At 44.4% G+C, this 23,195-nt stretch overlaps 2 long non-coding RNA genes and 1 pseudogene across 2 annotated transcripts; 2 read left to right on the plus strand and 1 right to left on the minus strand.

Moving 5' to 3' along the window:
- The first annotated feature begins 309 nt into the window (after window positions 1–309).
- Window positions 310–1,379, plus strand: LOC121843753. Its single transcript, XR_006081725.1, has 3 exons — window positions 310–488; window positions 535–876; window positions 1,208–1,379. It is a non-coding gene; the product is annotated as an uncharacterized LOC121843753 (long non-coding RNA).
- Window positions 1,380–1,891: 512 nt separating this feature from the next.
- Window positions 1,892–3,004, plus strand: LOC121843752. The gene is made up of 2 exons (XR_006081724.1): window positions 1,892–2,828; window positions 2,882–3,004. It is a non-coding gene; the product is annotated as an uncharacterized LOC121843752 (long non-coding RNA).
- Window positions 3,005–5,256: 2,252 nt separating this feature from the next.
- Window positions 5,257–11,920, minus strand: LOC121843751 (annotated as a pseudogene).
- Window positions 11,921–23,195: the final 11,275 nt, after the last annotated feature.

Here is a 23,195-nt window from a genome sequence, read left to right on the forward strand (position 1 = left end):
TAGCTGTCCTCTAGGTATCCTCTAGCTGTCCTCTAGGTATCCTCTAGCTGTCCTCTAGGTATCCTCTAGCTGTCCTCTAGGTATCCTCTAGCTGTCCTCTGGCTGTCCTCTAGGTATCCTCTAGCTGTCATCTAGCTGTGCTCTAGGTATCCTCTAGGTATCCTCTAGCTGTCCTCTAGGTATCCTCTAGTTGTCCTCTAGCTGTCCTCTAGGTATCCTCTAGCTGTCCTCTAGGTATCCTCTAGCTGTCCTCTAGCTGTCCTCTAGGTATCCTCTAGCTGTCCTCTAGCTGTCCTCTAGGTATCCTATAGCTGTCCTCTAGGTATCCTCTAGCTGTCCCCTAGGTATCCTCTAGCTGTCCTCTAGATATCCTCTAGCTGTCCTCTAGGTATCCTCTAGCTGTCCTCTAGATATCCTCTAGCTGTCCTCGAAGGTATCCTCTAGGTATTATCTAGCTGTCCTCTAGCTGTCCTCTAGCTGTCCTCTAGGTATCCTATAGCTGTCCTCTAGGTATCCTCTCTAGCTGTCCCCTAGGTATCCTCTAGCTGTCCTCTAGCTGTCCTCTAGATATCCTCTAGCTGTCCTCTAGGTATCCTCTAGCTGTCCTCTAGGTATCCTCTAGCTGTCCTCTAGGTATCCTCTAGCTGTCCTCGAAGGTATCCTCTAGGTATTATCTAGCTGTCCTCTAGCTGTCCTCTAGCTGTCCTCTAGGTATCCTCTAGCTGTCCTCGAGGTATCCTCTAGCTGTCCTCTAGCTGTCCTCTTGGTATCCCCTAGCTGTCCCCTAGGTATCCTCTAGGTATCCTCTAGCTGTCCTCTAGGTATCCTATAGCTGTCCTCTAGCTGTCCTCTAGGTATCCTCTAGCTGTCCTCTAGGTATCCTCTAGCTGTCCTCTAGATATCCTCTAGCTGTCCTCTAGGTATCCTCTAGCTGTCCTCTAGCTGTCCTCTAGGTATCCTCTAGCTGTCCTCTAGCTGTCCTCTAGGTATCCTCTAGCTGTCCTCTAGCTGTCCTCTAGGTATCCTCTAGCTGTCCTCTAGGTATCCTCTAGCTGTCCTCTAGCTGTCCTCTAGCTGTCCTCTAGGCTGTCCTCTAGGTATCCTCTAGCTGTCCTCTAGGTATCCTCTAGCTGTCCTCTAGGTATCCTCTAGCTGTCCTCTAGATATCCTCATCCTGTCCTCTAGGTATCCTCATCCTGTCCTCTAGGTATCCTCTAGCTGTCCTCGAAGGTATCCTCTAGGTATTATCTAGCTGTCCTCTAGCTGTCCTCTAGGTATCCTCTAGCTGTGCTCTAGCTGTCCTCTTGGTATCCTCTAGCTGTCCCCTAGGTATCCCCTAGGGTATCCTCTAGGTATCCTCTAGCTATCCTCTAGGTATCCTCTAGCTGTCCTCTAGGTGTCCTCTAGGTGTCCTCTAGGTATCCTCTAGCTGTCCTCTAGCTGTCCTCTAGGTATCCTCTAGCTGTCCTCTAGCTGTCCTCTAGGTATCCTCTAGCTGTCCTCTAGCTGTCCTCTAGCTGTCCTCTAGGTATCCTCTAGCTGTCCTCTAGCTGTCCTCTAGGTATCCTCTAGCTGTCCTCTAGGTACTTTCCCCAGTCCAGCTCTCTAACATCAGTGCAGATTAAGGAAAGGAGTTGAATCAGAAGAAGAGACAAAACGCGTGTGTCTCAAATGTAACCCTTTTCACTTCATAGTGCCCTACTTTTGACCCTGAACTTTAACCCTGGTCAAAAGTTGTGCACTATGAATAAAGGTCCCATTTGGAACGCAGACAATACTGTATGTCTAGGCTGTTGACATGCACCTAGAGGGGGATTGACATATATAGATAATAAACCCAGTCATAATTGAAGAGGTTCATCCACAGGAGGATAAAACAGAGTAGTGCAGAGCGGTACAGGAGGATAAAACAGAGCGGTGCAGGAGGATAAAACAGAGCGGTACAGGAGGATAAAACAGAGCGGTACAGGAGGATAAAACCAGAGCGGTACAGGAGGATAAAACAGAGCGGTACAGGAGGATAAAACAGAGCGGTACAAGATTATAAAACCAGAGCGGTACAGGAGGATAAAACAGGAGGTACAGGAGGATAAAACCAGAGCGGTACAGAGGATAAAACAGAGTGGTACAGGAGGATTAAACAGAGCGGTACAAGATTATAAAACCAGAGCGGTACAGGAGGATAAACCAGAGCGGTACAGGAGGATAAACCAGAGTGGTACAGGAGGATAAAACCAGAGCGGTACAAGATTATAAAACCAGAGCGGTACAGGAGGATAAAACAGAGCGGTACAGGAGGATAAACCAGAGTGGTACAGGAGGATAAACCAGAGTGGTACAGGAGGATAAAACCAGAGTGGTACAGGAGGATAAAACAGAGTGGTACAGGAGGATAAACCAGAGCGGTACAGGAGGATGAAACCAGAGCGGTACAGGAGGATAAAACAGAGTGGTACAGGAGGATAAAACAGAGTGGTACAGGAGGATAAAACAGAGTGGTACAGGAGGATAAAACAGAGTGGTACAGGAGGATAAAACAGAGTGGTACAGGAGGATAAAACCAGAGAGGTACAGGAGGATAAAACAGAGTGGTACAGGAGGATAAAACCAGAGCGGTACAGGAGGATAAAACAGAGTGGTACAGGAGGATAAAACCAGAGCGGTACAGGAGGATAAAACCAGAGCGGTACAGGAGGATAAAACCAGAGCGGTACAGGAGGATAAAACCAGAGCGGTACAGGAGGATAAAACCAGAGCGGTACAGGAGGATTAAACCAGAGTGGTACAGGATTATAAAACCAGAGCGGTACAGGAGGATAAAACCAGCGGTACAGGAGGCGGTGGTACAGGAGGATAAAACCAGAGCAGGAGGATAAAACAGCGGTACAGGAGGATAAAACAGAGTGGTACAGGAGGATAAAACAGAGCGGTACAGGAGGATAAAACAGAGCGGTACAGGAGGATAAAACAGAGCGGTACAGGAGGAAAGAGGAGAACAGGGGATTTTACACAGAAGGAAAGAGGATGAAGAGAGGACAGGAACTCCGTTTCGAAGGTTTCTTATAACACAACTGAAAAGGGAAGTAGTCATTTACTCCACTTCAAATATAAACCAGTTTCCCTCCGGTGCATGATCACATGGGGTATGGCCCAAATGGCACGCTATTCACTATATAGTGCACTCATTTTGAACGGCCAAAAGTAGTGTACTATATAGGGAATGGGGTGCCATTTCGGACTCGGCCATACTGTATAGACACCTGAAACATATGTGAAGTTAGGTACATCACAGGCACTTTTGACAGGGCACATACAGGGCTCTGGTCAAAAGTAGTGCACTATAGAGGGAATAAGGTGCCATCTGGGACACAGCCTTTGTATTTCAACAGTATCACTGTATTGTTAGTCAGCTGTGTTGTCATGGTTCCTAGCTCAGGTGTTTTGAGTGGCCTACATTTGATGTTGTTTTTTTTGTAAGGAATTTATTCAATCAGTGATTTTGAAAAAATGTTTTTTATGACTGTTTTGAAGTTGTTTTCTGAGTATAAAGCTGGTTTTGTGCCTCTTGATGTGGGTGTTCTGCTATCAAAGACCAACTAATATCACCATGGAAACGTAGTTCATAAAAGTGAACACCTTATATGCTTAGTTAAATAAAAAGTCACTCCTACACTGTAAGTAAGCCGGAAAGACATCATTAACAAAAAACATTCACTTATTTTATAAGACTTGATCTTTATTTGGATCCCCGTGAGCTGACTCCATGACAACAGCTAAATGTGTATACAGGCATACAGTCAACACACACACATACATTTAAAGGTACACCGTGAGTGTAGAATGCATTTATTTATTTTGACTCAAATTTTGGTTTGAGAGGTGACTATGTTTCATATACACATATGGTATTATATGAATAGATGTTTCCTTGTTAAACCACACAGCCCTTAGTAGGCGAGTAATAAAAGCTTTAAGTCATGGGCGTGGGGAGGTATGCCCTTTGTGTGTGCTCCAATGAGGTCATTCCTTGGACTACTTCTGTCCATTGAGTTAAGGCAGTGTTTCCCAGCCCTCTCCTTGGGCCTCCCCAGACGTTTCACATTTTTGTTTTAACCTTAAATTGTCACACCTGGTTCAATTAGTCAAAGGCTTGACGATTAGTTGACGAATTCAATCATGCGTGCCAGTTTAAGGTTAAAACGAAAATGTGAAATGTCTGGGGGAGCCCAAGGAGATGGTTGGGAAATTCTGATTTAAGGGACCTCTTTTGGCTCAAGAGCACCCCCCAGAGGCAAAAAGGATGTATAGTACAATAGATGTTGAGTACAGATGTACAGTATAATACAAGTATATATTATATGTAGTAGATGTATTGTAGATATGTGTATGAAGACATTTAGATGTATCTATATAAAGACATACATATAGTACAGTATATAGTAGATGTGTGTATGAAGACATAGTACAGTATATAGTAGTACAGTATATAGTAGATGTGTGTATGAAGACATATAGTACAGTATATAGTATATAGTAGTACAGTATATTAGATGTGTGTATGAAGACATATAGTACAGTATATAGTAGATGTGTGTATGAAGACATATAGTACAGTATATAGTAGATATGTGTATGAAGACATATAGTACAGTATATAGTATATAGTATATAGTAGATGTGTGTATGAAGACATATAGTACAGTATATAGTAGATGTGTGTATGAAGACATATAGTACAGTATATAGTAGATAGTAGTACAGTATATAGTAGATGTGTGTATGAAGACATATAGTACAGTATATAGTAGATGTGTGTATGAAGACATATAGTACAGTATATAGTATATAGTAGTACAGTATATAGTAGATGTGTGTATGAAGACATATAGTACAGTATATAGTAGTACAGTATATAGTAGATGTGTGTATGAAGACATAGTACAGTATATAGTAGATGTGTGTATGAAGACATATAGTACAGCTCCGTTTTGTGTTCTTTCATATTCGTTTTGTTTTCTCTCAAATTCATCAAACGCTTATTTTCTACATCGTCATGCCAACCTATTGTTGATGTAGCCATTTTAATAAAGGGGAAAAGACGCAACGTCATAGTCATGGTATACGGTCTCACATACACACGGCTGAATGCTGTTTTAGCCAATCAGCATCCAGTATCCAAACTACCCAGTGTATAGTACGGTATATAGTGAATGTGTACAAACATATACTACCCAAGAAGAACACAGGACCCAGGTCTGAGTTGAGCATGAGTTTATTGGTCAGTGATGATCTCCCTCCTCCTCCTCTCTCACCACTACTGTCTATTGCTGTTATTGGTGCTGGTGAACCAAAGTCCCTGATATATATCTGTGATATATATACTACAACCTGCAAGACTGTTATTACACTATAACGGTCCTCTATAACGTGTTACAGTGATGACTCAACTCGTCTCACGTTGCTGTTGACGTTACGGCACTGATATACGAGTCGCCTCTCGTAGGAATAATACCCTGTTGTGTTATCAACAGGAGGATCTGAGGACGTCCGTGACGGAGTTGAGATGTGTTAGTAGAAACTGTGGGATGGTTCTGACTGACTGTGTATGTGTTGGCCGTGCTGTGACAAGGCCCCAGTAGACCCAGCCCTAGGCCGAAGCCTGGGGCTCTGTTAGGGGTACGGTCCGCTCTGGGCCCGGTTAGTGCTGGATACGGCGGATAGACTGGATCTGGGGGGTCTGGCAGTGGGAGCCCCAGTTCTTCCAGTGTTGGTAATCTCCACTGTGTCTCTCACACTCCATGATGTACTGCTGGCCCCTGTAGCCGGGAACTGGTAGCACACAAAGCTGTGGGGATGGAGGGAGAGAGGAGAGAGGGAGCAGGGGGGGAGAGATGGAGCGGGGAAGGGAGGGAGCGGAGGGAGAGAGGAGAAGGGAGCGGAGGGGGGGGGGGGAAGAGATGGAGCGGGGGGAGGGATGGAGGGGGAGGAGAGGGAGCGGAGGGGGTGGAGAGAGACGGAGTGGGGGGGGTGGAGAGGAGCGGGGAAGGGAGGAAGCGGAGGGAGAGAGGAGAGAGGGAGCGGAGGGGGAAGGGAGGGATGGAGGGAGAGAGGAGAGAGGGAGCGGAGGGGGTGGAGAGAGACGGAGCGGGGGAAGGGGGAGCGGAGGGAGAGAGGAGAGAGAGGAGAGAGGGAGCGGAGGGGGAAGGGGGGAGGGATGGAGGGGAGAGAGAGGAGAGAGGGAGCGGAGGGAGGGAGGGAGAGAGGAGAGAGGGAGCGGAGGGGGAAGGGAGGGATGGAGGGAGAGAGGAGAGAGGGAGCGGAGGGGGGGAAGGAGGGATGGAGGGAGAGAGGGAGCGGAGGGGGAGGGATGGAGGGAGGGAGGAGGAGGGGTGATAGGAGGGAGGGGTGGGAGGGAGGGAGAGACATGTTTGGCTTAGAGGGGAAGTTTCGGATGACATTGAATAGAATTGTCACACAATGTTTTGCTTTAATTGTTTCACTATAGCAAGATTGGAGTGTGTTTGTGTCAGTGGAGGCTGCTGAGGGGAGGACGTCTCATAATAACGGCTGTATCAGAGCAAATGGAATGGCATCAAACACATAGAAACCACGTGGTTTTGATACCATTACACTTACTTCGATCCAGCAGTCAATGGAAGCCCCCCCAAATAAGATACCACCAACCTCCTGAGGTTTGTGCCATTGTGTTTTTGTACAGTATCTAATTAGTGAGTGTGTGCTTGTGTTTAATGTTGACTTACGCGCCACACTGAATGTGCATGGATCCGACCTCGGGCATGCACCAGCCCATGGCCCTCAGAGAGGGGTAATCATCACACAGCTCAGCGCTGCGACCCATGAAGTTCTCTTTCTCAAAGATCTGCATACGACTGCTCTGGTGGGACTGGGAGGGGAAGGAGGAGAGAGGATAGAGGGGGAGGGTGGAGCGAGGATACAGGGAGAGCGAGGATAGAGGGGGAGAGAGGATTAGAGGGAGAGAGAGGATAGAGGGGAGAGGATAGAGGGAGAAAGGGATAGAGAGCATGGGAGGAGAGGATAGGAGGAAGAGAGGATAGAGGGAGAGGAGGAAGAGAGGAAGAGAGGATAGAGGGAGAGAGAGGATAGAGGGAGGATAGAGGAGAGAGAGGATAGAGGGAGAGAGGATAGAGGGAGAGAGAGGATAGAGAGGGAGAGAGAGGATAGAGGGGAGAGAGGATAGAGGAAGAGAGGATAGAGGAAGAGAGAGGATAGAGGATAGAGGATAGAGGAAGAGAGAGGATAGAGGAAGAGAGGATAGAGGAAGAGGAAGAGAGGATAGAGGAAGAGAGGATAGAGGAAGGAGAGGATAGAGGAGAGAGAGGATAGAGGGAGGAGAGAGGATAGAGGAAGAGAGGATAGAGGAGAGAGAGAGGATAGAGGAAGAGAGGATAGAGGAAGAGAGAGGATAGAGGAAGAGAGGATAGAGGAAGAGAGAGGATAGAGGAAGAGAGGATAGAGGGAAGAGAGGATAGAGGAAGAGAGGATAGAGGAAGAGAGGATAGAGGAAGAGAGGATAGAGGAAGAGAGGATAGAGGAAGAGAGGATAGAGGAAGAGAGGATAGAGGAAGAGAGAGGATAGAGGGAGAGAGAGGATAGAGGAAGAGAGGATAGAGGGAGAGAGAGGATAGAGGAAGAGAGAGGATAGAGGAAGAGAGGATAGAGGGAGAGAGGATAGAGGAAGAGAGGATAGAGGGAGAAGAGAGGATAGAGGGAGAGAGAGGATAGAGGGAGAGAGAGGATAGAGGGAGAGAGGATAGAGGAGAGAGGATAGAGGGAGGAGAAGAGGATAGAGGATAGAGAGAGAGGATAGAGGAAAGAGGATAGAGGAGAGAGGATAGAGGAAGAGAGGATAGAGGAAGAGAGGGATAGAGGGAGAGAGGATAGAGGAAGAGAGGATAGAGGATAGAAGAGAGGATAGAGGGAGAGAGAGGATAGAGGAAGAGAGGATAGAGGGAGAGAGAGGATAGAGGAAGAGAGAGGATAGAGGAAGAGAAGAGAGGATAAGAGGATAGGATAGAGGGAGAGAGAGGATAGAGGAAGAGAGGATAGAGGACACAAAGGATAGAGGGAGAGAGGATAGAGGACAGAGAGGATAGAGGAAGAGAGGATATAAGAGAGGATAGACATAGAAGAGAGGATAGAGGATAAAGAGGATAACAGAGAATACTGAGAGGTCTTCTATAAGAGAAGGATAGAGGAGGATGGAGCGAGGGAGAGACAGGATCTGGGATAAGAGAGAACATAGAGAGACTGGGAGGGATAAACACTAACACAATCTCAGTTAGTTTCCTTTTGTCTTCTAAACATACAGACTGACTATAAACATAACAGTACTGTCTCTATAAACACTAACCTCTATAAACACAAACATAGAATCTGTCTTCTATAAACACTAACATAGAATACTGACCACTGTCTTCTATAAACACAAACATAGAATACTGTCTTCTATAAACACTAACATAGAATACTGTCTTCTATAAACACTAACATAGAATACTGTCTTCTATAAACACTAACATAGAATACTGTAAACACTAACATAGAATACTGTCTTCTATAAACACTAACATAGAATACTGTCTTCTATAAACACTAACATAGAATACTGACCACTGTCTTCTATAAACACTAACATAGAATACTGTCTTCTATAAACACTAACATAGAATACTGACCACTGTCTTCTATAAACACTAACATAGAATACTGACCACTGTCTTCTATAAACACTAACATAGAATACTGACCACTGTCTTCTATAAACACTAACATAGAATACTGTCTTCTATAAACACTAACATAGAATACTGTCTTCTATAAACACTAACATAGAATACTGTCTTCTATAAACACTAACATAGAATACTGACCACTGTCTTCTATAAACACTAACATAGAATACTGTCTTCTATAAACACTAACATAGAATACTGACCACTGTCTTCTATAAACACTAACATAGAATACTGACCACTGTCTTCTATAAACACTAACATAGATACTGACCACTGTCTTCTATAAACACTAACATAGAATACTGTCTTCTATAAACACTAACATAGAATACTGACCACTGTCTTCTATAAACACTAACATAGAATACTGTCTTCTATAAACACTAACTGTCTTCTATAAACACTAACATAGAATACTATAAACACACTGTCTTCTATAAACACTAACATAGAATACTGACCACTGTCTTCTATAAACACTAACATAGAATACTGACCACTGTCTTCTATAAACACTAACATAGAATACTGTCTTCTATAAACACTAACATAGATATACTGTCTTCTATAAACACTAACATAGATTACTGTCTTCTATAAACACTAACATAGAATACTGACCACTGTCTTCTATAAACACTAACATAGAATACTGTCTTCTATAAACACTAACATAGAATACTGACCACAGTCTTCTATAAACACTAACATAGAATATAAACACTAACATAGAATACTGTCTTCTATAAACACTAACATAGAATACTGACCACTGTCTTCTATAAACACTAACATAGAATACTGACCACTGACCACTGTCTTCTATAAACACTAACATAGAATACTGACACTCTTTCCCACGCTCTCTATGTATCCATCTCTCGCTGTATTTCTCTCTCCCCACACACACACACACACACACACACACACACACACACACACACACACACACACACACACACACACAGTCCTCACAGCGCAGTAGATGGGGCGCAGGGACATGAGGCGCTCCACGTGGTAGGACAGGGAGCCGCTGTAGGCGTCCCAGTGGGGGTACTCTCCTCTCTCCAGGATGAACTGCTGGCCCTGGAAGTCATGATGCTCAAAGCCCACCCAGCTACAGGGGTAGGGAGAGAGAGTTACTGACTAGTTACATTCAGAGATAGAAGAGGACAGAGAGGGAGGAGAGAGTTACTGACATGTTACATTCAGAGATAGAAGAGAATAGAGAGGGAGGAGAGAGAGTTACTGACTAGTTACATTCAGAGATAGAAGAGGACAGAGAGGGAGGAGAGAGAGTTACAGACTAGTTACATTCAGAGATAGAAGAGGACAGAGAGGGAGGAGAGAGAGTTACTGACATGTTACATTCAGAGATAGAAGAGGACAGAGAGGGAGGAGAGAGTTACTGACTAGTTACATTCAGAGATAGAAGAGGACAGAGAGGGAGGAGAGAGTTACTGACTAGTTACATTCAGAGATAGAAGAGGAGAGAGGAGAGAGAGAGTTACTGATAGTTACATTCAGAGATAGAAGAGAACAGAGAGGAGAGAGAGAGTTACTGATATGTTACATTCAGAGATAGAAGAGGACAGAGAGGAGGAGAGAGTTACTGACATATTGCATTTCATTCAATGAGAGAAGGGGACAGATTAAAATACAATGAGAAAGAGCAGGACAGAGGGACAACACCCCACCCTGGTGGTCAATGGTTGACCATGCATGACAACAGGCTACAGCACAGAGAATCATACCCCCACCCACACAGACAAAAACCAAACACAGATACCTCCCCCCACTCACGCTCCACACGGATACCTCCACACAACCAGGGTTGTAAGAGACTCACGCTCCACCAACACACACACACACCGATACCTCCACTCACACACACAGCCTCCACAGACAACCAGGGTTGTAAGAGACTCACGCTCCACCAACACACACACACACACCGGATACCTCCACTCACACACACAGCCTCCACAGACAATCAGGGTTGTAAGAGACTCACGCTCCACTCTCCACTCTGATAGAACGGATGTTGTCCAGACCACAGTTCTGGATGTTACAGCACTCAGAGGTGAACTCCTGGCACTTGCCCTGGAAGTGCTCCTGCTCAAACACAGTCACCTACAGCGACAGATAGATAGATATTAGTGTGTTTGTGTAAATCATATAATCGATTATTTAAATATGTGTATGTGTGAGATCACCTTGAAAAAAGGGGCCATACCCATGCCAGGGAAAAACATGGGGGAGGTCATGTGGGTTTTAGTAGCTCTATTCATGTCTATAGAGAGAGGGGGAGGGAGAGAGGAGAGAGAGAGAGGGGGGAGAGAGAAGGGGGAGAGAGAGAGGGGAGAGGGGAGAGAGGTGGCATGAGAGGGAAGTTTCATCATTTAAACTAGGATAGATTACAATTCAATGTATTAAAATCCTTTAATATTGTTTAAGCATTCCCAGTAATCTATGAAATATGTTAATGATGATGTCTGGAAATGTCCTCATGTTCCGAGATGTCACTCGGATATTATTTCCATTCTGATGGAACCAATTTATGGAACCACAAACAACTAACATTACTGCCATCATCCACAAACTCTAATCAAAGGTCATGGTAGCCTAGTATAGCATATCCCCAAAGATGTTGTGACAATCCTTACAAAAAGTTTTTTTTTTAAATGTAAAAGTTAAAAACTGGTTAAAACCATTTTATAAAACATACTGTAACATAAGCCAACACAAAATCCAATAATTTAACGTTATCAATTTCTAATAACAGCCTATATTTATTCCATCACCAACAACGAACCCTATTTGGACTAGGCCTACAATTACATTTAATATTTTTATAAATATAGGCTAAGAAATACTTCTCAAAATGTTTATCCAATTATGAGTGTTACGCGGGTGGATAGCCTAGGCCTAAATCTGTTCTGTTGAAACACCATGGGCTATTCGGTTCAACCAGGACCGGGGGCTTACCTGGTTCGTCTCCTCTCCTCTCTCACGCGCCAATCCTTTTACATAGAGTTTTGTGAGAATCTGGCTCTTCTGTTTTATACCGCAGTCCACGGTGGCCCGCGTGTCTCCACTGGCGACAACGTGCGTGCGTGTGCGCGTTTCATCATGTCTGTGTAAGTGAGTTGTAAAGTTAGTACGCCCGTGCGCGTGTTTCTATTTCGGCACCCCTCTATGTATCCGTGCGTAAATGTGTCCTATGGTGCGCGCGGCCGTGTGAGCACGTCCCCCCTCTCCCCTCTCTCCCTTTATTTGTTTCCTATGCGGTCGGGTGTGCGCCTTGTTGACTCAGCAGATAATATAGTACCGGTTGAATGCATGGTGGGACAGTGATGTTCGCGGTCCGTTCAGAGTGAATGGGGTAGTGTTGGGCCGAATGCCGTTATATTCGTATAGGTCAGCAGTGCCATCGTAGCATTAACAATAGGTAGAGCGTTAACAATGACCTGGCTGTAGGTAGAGAATGACAAGAATTTACCTCTGTGTGCTTTTAGAGGAAAACATTTAGGAAAATGATGGAAACTAGAAATTAGTGTCAAAGAGTGTGACTTCAGTTAAATGTAGAGATAATGTTGAAATAGCTGCCTTGCCTATCACAATGACTTCAATCAAATTAGATGTTAGTATTGATATAGCCTAATATACTAACCCTAGTTATATAGCCTATTCTATGTTTCAAATCAAATTTTATTTGTCACATACACATGGTTAGCAGATGTTAATGCGGTGTAGCGAAATGCTTGTGCTTCTAGTTCCGACAATGCAGTAATAACGAGCAAGTAATCTAATAACAATTCCAAAAAAAAACTAGTACACAGTGTAAGGGGATAAAGAATATGTACATAAGGTGGAATGAGTGATGGTACAGAGCAGCATAGGCAAGATACAGTAGATGATATCCAGTATATACATATGAGATAAGTATAAACCAAGTGGCATAGTTAAAGTGGGTGATACATGTATTACATAAGGATGCAGTCGATGATATAGAGTACAGTATCAACGTATGCATATGAGATGAACAATGTAGGGTAAGTAACATTATATAAGGTAGCATTGTTTAAAGTGGCTAGTGATATATTTACATAATTTCCCATCAATCCCATGATTAAAGTGGTGGAGTAGAGTCAGTGTCATTGACAACAGTAGCCATGGCTGTTTAACAGTCTGATGGCCTTGAGATAGAAGCTGTTTTTCAGTCTCTCGGTCCCAGCTTTGATGCACCACTGACCTCGCCTTCTGGATGACAGCCAGGCAGTGGCTCGGGTGGTTGATGTCCTTGATGATCTTTATGGCCTTCCTGTAGCATCGGGTGGTGTAGGTGTCCTGGAGGGCAGGTAGTTTGCCCCCGGTGACGTTGTGCAGACCTCACTACCCTCTGAGAACGGTTGAGGGCGGTGCAGTTGCCATACCAGGCGGTGATACAGCCCGCCAGGATGCTCCGATTGTGCATCTGTAGAAGTTTGTCAGACTTCAGCCTCCTGAGGTTGAAGAGGCGCTGCTGCGCCTTCCTCACGATGCTGTCTGTGTGAGTGGACCAATTCAGTTTGTCTGTGATGTGTAGAGGAACTTAAAACTTGCTACCTCTCCAAACTGTTCCATCGATGTGGAAACTAGTCACAATCATCTCCTTAGTTTTGTTGACGTTGAGTGTGAGGTTATTTTCCTGACACCACACTCCGAGGGCCCTCACCTCCTCCCTGTAGGCCGTCTCGTCGTTGTTGGTAATCAAGCCTACCACTGTTGTAGCAAACTTGATGAATGTTAGTCGTGGGTGAACAAGTACAGGAGGGGGCTGCACCCTGTGGGGCCCCAGTGTTGAGGATCAGCGGGGAGGAGATGTTGTTGCCACCCTCACCATGAACAGTTGCACAGGGCGGGGTCGAGACCCAGGGTCTCGAGCTTGATGACGAGTTGGAGGGTACTATGGTGTTGAATGCCGAGCTGTAGTCGATGAACAGCATTCTCACATAGGTATTCCTCTTGTCCAGATGGGTTGGGCAGTGTGCATGCATCGTCTGTGGACCTATTTCGGTAAAATGGAGTGGCTGTCAAGGGTGCAGGTAGGGTGGAGGTGATATGGTCCTTGACTAGTCTCTCAAAGCACTTCATGATGACCACGGGGCGGTAGTCGTTTAGCTCAGTTACCTTAGCTTTTTGGGAACAGGAACAATGGTGGCCCTCTTGAAGCATGTGGGAACAGCAGACTGGTATAGGGATTGGTTGAATATGTCCGTAAACACACCGGCCAGCTGGTTCCAGCTGGGGATGCCGTCTGGGCCTGCAGGCGTTTAAATGTCAAGTCACAGCCATATATTTTTAAAAGTGAGCTAAAATTGTAGTAGGTTCCAGCAGTAGGCTAGGCTATACTAGAGATGTTAGGCCAATACATGATGTTCTGTTTATCCAAGCCCATAGTACTGGTGAGTTCACACGGTTGTCATGGTGGCCCCCCCTCCACACACACACACACAGTTCCTGATGACCTCATTTAACCCTTGACCTCTGAGCTAGAACATTTGAGGAGGTTATGGCAGGCTGGTGTCCGACTGTTTCCATACAAACTTCATATTTGGTATATTGCATGTGCAACAATATTATTTGAACAGTGAGGTTGCAGATTTTAGACTAAGAACATTAAGGTAGGAATTCCACATTTACATACCAGAGAGGCTATTTTTAAATCATGTGATGCAGGCCGCAAATTGATGACTGAAATGTCAAGATTTGAATAGTGGTCGAGAGGAGAGAGCCGAGCCTCGAGCCGATTTCTTTCCAAATGGTGCAGATAGAAATGTCTTGTAACTGACATGATTCCTATATGAATGAGTAGCATGTATATTCTACATGATATATTTCTATCTGAACGTGCTGTAGTGGGGCATCCTACTTAGATGTTGCAGATGAAAATGCCTTTCATAGAGCTGTTGTGATTCCTTAATCAAATCAAATCAAATTGTATTTTATTAGTCACATGCGCCGAATACAACAAGTGTAGACCTTACAGTGAAATGCTTACTTACAAGCCCTAACCAACAATGCAGTTTAAAAAATATGGATAAGATTAAGAAATAAAAGTAACAAGTAATTAAAGAGCAACAGTAAAATAACAATAGCGAGACTATACACAGGGGGTACCGGTACAGATTCAATGTGTGGGGGCAGTGGTTAGTTGAGGTAATATGTATATGTAGGTAGAGTTATTAAAGTGACAATGCATAGATGATAACTACAGAGAGTAGCAGTGGTGTGAAAGAGGGGGGGGGGCAATGCAAATAGTCTAGGTAGCCATTTGATTAGATATTCAGGAGTCTTATGGCTTTGGGCTGTTTAAAAGCCTCTTGGACCTAGACTTGGCGCTCCGGTACCGCTTGCCATGCAGTAGCAGAGAGAACAGTCTATTACTAGGGTGGCTGGAGTCTTTGATGATTTTAGGGCCTTCCTCTTACACCGCCTGGTCTAGAGGTCCTGGATGGCAGGAAGCTTGGCCCCAGTGATGTACTGGGCTGTTTTCACTACCCTCGGTGGTGCCTTGCGGTCGGAGGCCAAGCAGTTGCCATACCAGGCAGTGATGCAAACAGCCAGGATGCTCTCGATGGTGCAGCTGTAGAACCTTTTGAGGATCTGAGGACCCATGCCAAATCTTTTCGGTTTCCTGAAGGGGAATAGGTTTTGTCATGCCCTCTTCACGACTGTCTTGGTGTGCTTGGACCATGTTAGTTTGTTGGTGATGTGGACACCAAGGAACTTGAAGCTCTCAACCTTCTCCACTACAGCCCCGTCAATGAAAATGGGGGTGTACTCGGTCCTCTTTTTCATGTAGTCCACAATCATCTCCTTTGTCTTGATCATGTTGAGGGAGAGGTTGTTGTCCTGGCACCCCACGGCCAGGTCTCTGACCTCCTCCCTGTAGGCTGTCTCGTCGTTGTCGATGATCAGGCCTACCACTGTAGTGTCAACGGCAAACTTAATGATGGTGTTGGAGTCGTGTCTGGCCATGCAGTCTTGAGTGAACAGGAGGGGACTGAGCACACACCCCCTGAGGGGCCCCTGTGTTGAGGATCAGCGTGGCGGATGTGTTGTTACCTACCCTTACCACCTGGGGGCGGCCCGTCAGGAAGTCCAGGATCCAGTTGCAGAGGGAGGTGTTAAGTCCCAGGGTCCTTAGCTTATTGATTGAGTTCTGAGGGCACTATGGTGTTGAATGTCGAGCTGTAGTCAATGAATAGCATTCTCACATAGGTGTTCCTTTTGTCAAGGTGGAAAAGGGCTGTGTGGAGTGCAATAGAGATTGCATCATCTGTTGATCTGGTGGGGTGGTATGCAAATTGGAGTGGATCTAGGGTTTCTGGGATAATGGTGTTGATGTGAGCCATAACCAGCCATTCAAAGCACTCCATGGCAACAGACGTGAGTGCTACGGGTCGGTAGTCATTTAGACAGGTTACCTTAGTGTTCTTGGACACAGGGACTATGGTGGTCTGCTTAATACATCTTGTTATTAAGGACTTGGACAGGAGAGTTTGAAAATGTCAGTGAAGACACTTGCCAGTTGGTCAGCGCATGGTCACAGTACATGTCCTGGTAATCCGTCTGGCCCTGCGGGCTTTTGAATGTTGACCTGTTTAAAGGTCTTACCCACATCGGCTGCGGAGAGCGTGATCACACACTCTTCCGGAACAGCTGGTGCTCTCATGCATGTTTCAGTGTTATTTGCCTCGAAGCGAGCATAGAAGTAGTTTAGCTCGTCTGGTAGGCTCGTGTCATTGGGCAGCTCTCGGCTGTGCTTCCTGTTGTAGCCTGTAATGGTTTGCAAGCCCTGCCACATCCCACGAGCTTCAGAGCCGGTATAGGTCGATTCCATCTTAGTCCTGTATTGACGCTTGGCTGTTTGATGGTTCGTCAGAGGGCAGAGCGGGATTTCTTATAAGCTTCCAGGTGAGAGTCCCGCTCCTTGAAAGCGGCAGCTCTAGCCTTTAGCTCAATGCGGATGTTGCCTGTCATCCATTGCTTCTGGTTGGGGTATGTACGTACGGTCACTGTGGGGATGACGTCATCGATGCACTTATTGATGAAGCCGATGACTGATGTGATGTACTCCTCAATGCCATCAGAGGAATCCCAGAACACATTCCAGTCTGTGCTAGCAAAACAGTCCTTTAGCTTAGCATCTGCTTCATCTGACCACTTTTTTATTGACAGAGACACAGGTGCCTCCTGCTTTCATTTTTGCAGGAATCAGGAGGATAGAATTATGGTCAGATTTGCCAAATGGAGGGCGAGAGAGAGCTCAAGACTTCCTAAGATATCGTGCGCCCGCTGTTATTTACAAAAATAACATTATGTGCAAAATGATTTTTTTTTAAAAGAGTTACAAACAATGCAAAGAAACAAACAAAAAAACACAATTGGTTGGGGACACCTAAAACGCACGACCACCAAATTGACACTAGAAAATGGAGAGGACAGCATTTAGAAATGCTTTATGCCTTAGTTAACGCTGTGGATTCATATCATAGAGATATTTAGAGGAATCAACTCGGATATAACCCATTTTAGCATGGACATTGTCATTGAGGGCTTCCACCATTTTAAATTAGTCAACTGGATGGGGATTCCTAAGGGTTTGGAGGGAGCAGAGCATCTTCAAATGGGGTTGCCTCTGGTTTGTTAATGGCTGTTATCCTATATCATCATTTAGTGGCCACAATGAATGAATGACACACAACATTTGGTTCAGGACTCCAGCACCACAGGTGAGGATAAATCACGATTATAAGCTTGACAGTTTTATCAAACACAAAAGTAGAACATTTACTATTTTCAATGGAGATAGCCTCAATGGCGCTGACCATGCTATCACAGTTTCCATAATGGCACAGATACAAAGATGAGACCTCTTTCCATCTCTATGGTTGATATTCACACAATGTTAGGTCCAGCAGCCTGGCCCAACACATAATAATGTCACGAAAGCGTATTCTAATAGTGTAAAAGGCTGTTAGTTGACCATAATAGGTTCTATGCCCATTTGAATAGGGAAAGGGTGTTCATTTGTTTGATGAGATTACAGATTTTCTCAGGGAATCCCATTTCAATTTTAAGGGATGCCACATGGAGTCCTGACCCCCAAGTTTGGGAACCACTGCCCTAATCCCTATTTTATGTGACTGTTCTACTTGATACATATCTACAGTGCCTTGCGAAAGTATTCGGCCCCCTTGAACTTTGCGACCTTTTGCCATATTTCAGGCTTCAAACATAAAGATATAAAACTGTATTTTTTGTGAAGAATCAACAACAAGTGGGACACAATCATGAAGTGGAACAACATTTATTGGATATTTCAAACTTTTTTAACAAATCAAAAACTGAAAAATTGGGCGTGCAAAATTATTCAGCCCCTTTACTTTCAGTGCAGCAAACTCTCTCCAGAAGTTCAGTGAGGATCTCTGAATGATCCAATGTTGACCTAAATGACTAATGATGATAAATACAATCCACCTGTGTGTAATCAAGTCTCCGTATAAATGCACCTGCACTGTGATAGTCTCAGAGGTCCGTTAAAAGCGCAGAGAGCATCATGAAGAACAGGAACACACCAGGCAGGTCCGAGATACTGTTGTGAAGAAGTTTAAAGCCGGATTTGGATACAAAAAGATTTCCCAACCTTTAAACATCCCAAGGAGCATTGTGCAAGCGATAATATTGAAATGGAAGGAGTATCAGACCACTGCAAATCTACCAAGACCTGGCCGTCCCTCTAAACTTTCAGCTCATACAAGGAGAAGACTGAGACTCAGAGATGCAGCCAAGAGGCCCATGATCACTCTGGATGAACTGCAGAGATCTACAGCTGAGGTGGGAGACTCTGTCCATAGGACAACAATCAGTCGTATATTGCACAAATCTGGCCTTTATGGAAGAGTGGCAAGAAGAAAGCCATTTCTTAAAGATATCCATAAAAAGTGTGTTTAAAGTTTGCCACAAGCCACCTGGGAGACACACCAAACATGTGGAAGAAGGTGCTCTGGTCAGATGAAACCAAAATTGAACTTTTTGGCAACAATGCAAAACGTTATGTTTGGCGTAAAAGCAACACAGCTCATCACCCTGAACACCCCATCCTCACTGTCAAACATGGTGGTGGCAGCATCATGGTTTGGGCCTGCTTTTCTTCAGCAGGGACAGGGAAGATGGTTAAAATTGATGGGAAGATGGATGGAACCAAATACAGGACCATTCTGGAAGAAAACCTGATGGAGTCTGCAAAAGACCTGAGACTGGGACGGAGATTTGTCTTCCAACAAGACAATGATCCAAAACATAAAGCAAAATCTACAATGGAATGGTTCAAAAATAAACATATCCAGGTGTTAGAATGGCCAAGTCAAAGTCCAGCCCTGAATCCAATCGAGAATCTGTGGAAAGAACTGAAAACTGCTGTTCACAAATGCTCTCCATCCAACCTCACTGAGCTCGAGCTGTTTTGCAAGGAGGAATGGGAAAAATGTCAGTCTCTCGATGTGCAAAACTGATAGAGACATACCCCAAGCGACTTACAGCTGTAATCGCAGCAAAAGGTGGCGCTACAAAGTATTAACTTAAGGGGGCTGAATAATTTTGCACGCCCAATTTTTCAGTTTTTGATTTGTTAAAAAAGTTTGAAATATCCAATAAATGTTGTTCCACTTCATGATTGTGTCCCACTTGTTGTTGATTCTTCACAAAAAAATACAGTTTTATATCTTTATGTTTGAAGCCTGAAATGTGGCAAAAGGTCGCAAAGTTCAAGGGGGCCGAATACTTTCGCAAGGCACTGTATCTGAACATTCTGTTGTGTGGCATGGCACGGAACTCGGCCCCCTGTTCTATGGCCCCACAGACTCCTCCCATCCAGACATGCTACTGTTCAGAAGTGATGAGGGCACAGATCCAAAATGGCTACTGTACAGACCATGAACCTCTGGTATGAGGTGGAGACTGTGACTATGTTCCAACTGGCACCCTATTTCCTATGGGTCCCGGTCAAAAATTGTGCACTAAGGGGCCTCCCGGGTGGCGCAGTGGTCCAAGGCTGTGCCACCAGAGACTCTGGGTTGGAGCCCAGGGTCTGTCGCAGCCGGCCGCGACCGGGAGGCCCATGGGGCGGCACACAATTGGCCTAGCGTCGTCCGAGGGATGGTTGGGGATAACCTCACATCACGCACTAGTGACTCCTGTGGTGGGCTGGGCGCAGTGCACGCTGGCTAGGTATACGGTGTTTCCTCCGACACATTGGTGTGGCTGGCTTCTGGGTTGGATGTGCGCTGTGTTAAAAAGCAGTGTGGCTTGGGTTGTATTTCGGAGGACACATGGCTCTTGACCTTCGCCTCTCCCGAGTCCGTACGGGAGTTGTAGCGATGAGACAAGACAGTAACTACTAACAATTGGATACCACGAAATTGGGGAGAAAAGGGGGAGAAAAAATAAACAATTGTGCACTAAAATAGGGAACAGGGTGCCATTTAGGATTCAGATATCTGTCTCTACGCACAGTTCTAGGATCAGCTTAACCTCTCCATATTCTAAGCTGTATCATCAGGAGGGAAATCATATAAACTGACCTTAGATCACCATTTAGATCTAATTGGTCCTACTCTATGTTACAGTGTCGTGAAGTATTTTGTATATTTGGCATGTTGGTATAGTTCAGCTGTGTCTAACATGAGGCCTGCTACTTGATAATGTGTCATTAAATTGTTTTATCGAATGTATTTAACATGAACATGTCCATGTTGGTGAGATGACAATTTACTCAATAGCTGTACATTTACTGACGATGCTACTTGGGCAGTGAGATGATTCATGTTGTGTACCTCACCAAAAGTAGGCCAACTATCTATAATAGGGATGTAGAAGTCACTTTACCTGCACTAAGGGGCCATTTCTGAGAAGTCAGGAAGAATATGTTTTAAAAAACAACCGCTGAAAAGCTACATTGTTATGTTCTAACCCATTCACATGATGTTCTTGTTGGTGTAGCTACAATGACAAAATAACAGGGGGACTACCATAGACCATACCACCATACTACCATACTACCATACTACCATACTACCATACCACCATACTACCATACTACCATACTACCATACTACCATACTACCATAGACCATACCACCATACTACCATACTACCATACTACCATTGACCATACTACCATACTACCATACTACCATAGACCATACCACCATACTACCATACTACCATACTACCATACTACCACTACCATACACCATAGACATACCACCATATACCATACTACCATACTACCATAGACCATATACATACTACCATAGACCATACCATACTACCATACTACCATGCTACCTACCATACCACCATACTACCATACTACCATACTACCATAGACCATACCACCATACTACCATACTACCATACTACCATACCACACCATACCACCATACTACCATACCACCATACTACCATACTACCATGGACCATACCACCATACTAGACCATACCACCATACTACCATACTACCATACCACCATACTACCATACTACCATACTACCATAGACCATACAACCATATACCATACTACCATACTACCATACTACCATACTACCATACCACCATACTACCATACTACCATACTACCATACCATGGACCATACTACCATACTACCATACTACCATACTACCATACCACCATACTACCATACTACCATAGACCATACCACCATACTACCATACTACCATGGACCTACTACCATACCACCATACTACCATAGACCATACTACTAAACTACCATGCCATACTACCATACTACCATAGACCATACCACCATACTACCATACTACCATAGACCATACCACCATACTACCATACTAGACCATACTACCACTACCATGCTACCATAGACCATACTACCATACTACCATAGACCATACCACCATATACTACCATACTACCATAGACCATAGTACCATAGACCATACTACCATACTACCATAGACCATACTACCATACTACCATAGACCACTACCATACTACCATAGACCATACTACCATACTACCATAGACCATAGTACCATTGACCATACTACCATAGACCATACTACCATACTACCATAGACCACTACCATAGACCATAGACCATACTACCATAGACCATACTACCATACTACCATAGACCACTACCATACTACCATAGACCATACTACCATAGACCTACTATACTACCAAACTACCATAGACCCTACCATACTACCATACTACCATAGACACACTACCATACTACCATAGACCATACTACCATACTACCATAGACCATACTACCATACCATAGACCATATACTAACATAGACCATACTACCATACTACCATAGACCATACTACCATAGACCATAGTACCATAGACCATACTACCATAACTAGACCATACTACCATACTACCATACCATACTACCATAGATCATACTACCATACTACCATAGACCACCATTGACCATGCTACCATAGACCATACTACCATACTACCATAGACCATACTACTACCATACTACCATAGACCATACTACCATACTACCATAGACCATACTACCATACTACCATAGACCATACTACCATAGACCATACCATACCAAACTACCATAGACCATACTACCATACTACCATACTACCATAGACCATACTACCATACTACCATACTACCATACACACTACCATACTACCATAGACCATACTACCATACTACCATAGACCATACTACCATAGACCATAGTACCATAGACCATACTACCATACTACCATAGACCATACTACCATACTACCATAGAACATACTACCATAGACCATACTACCATACTACCATAGACCATAGTACCATTGACCATACTACCATAGACCATACTACCATACTACCATAGACCATACTACCATAGACCATACTACCTAGACCATACTACCATACTACCATAGACCACACTACCATACTACCATACTACCATAGACTATACTACCAAACTACCATAGACCATACTACCATACTACCATACTACCATACTACCATAGACCATACTACCATACTACCATAGACCATACTACCATAGACCATAGTACCATAGACCATACTACCATAGACCATAGACCATACTACCATAGAACACACTACCATACTACCATAGACCATGCTACCATACTACCATAGACCATAGTACCATTGACCATACTACCATAGACCATACTACCATACTACCATAGACCACACTACCATACTACCATAGACCATACTACCATAGACCATACTACTATACTACCATAGACCATACTACCATAGACATGGACCATGCTTCCATACTACCATAGACCATACTACCATAGACCA

This window comes from Oncorhynchus tshawytscha, unplaced genomic scaffold, assembly GCF_018296145.1.
Source record: "Oncorhynchus tshawytscha isolate Ot180627B unplaced genomic scaffold, Otsh_v2.0 Un_contig_12071_pilon_pilon, whole genome shotgun sequence".
In the NCBI taxonomy this organism is placed as follows: Eukaryota; Metazoa; Chordata; class Actinopteri; order Salmoniformes; family Salmonidae; genus Oncorhynchus; species Oncorhynchus tshawytscha.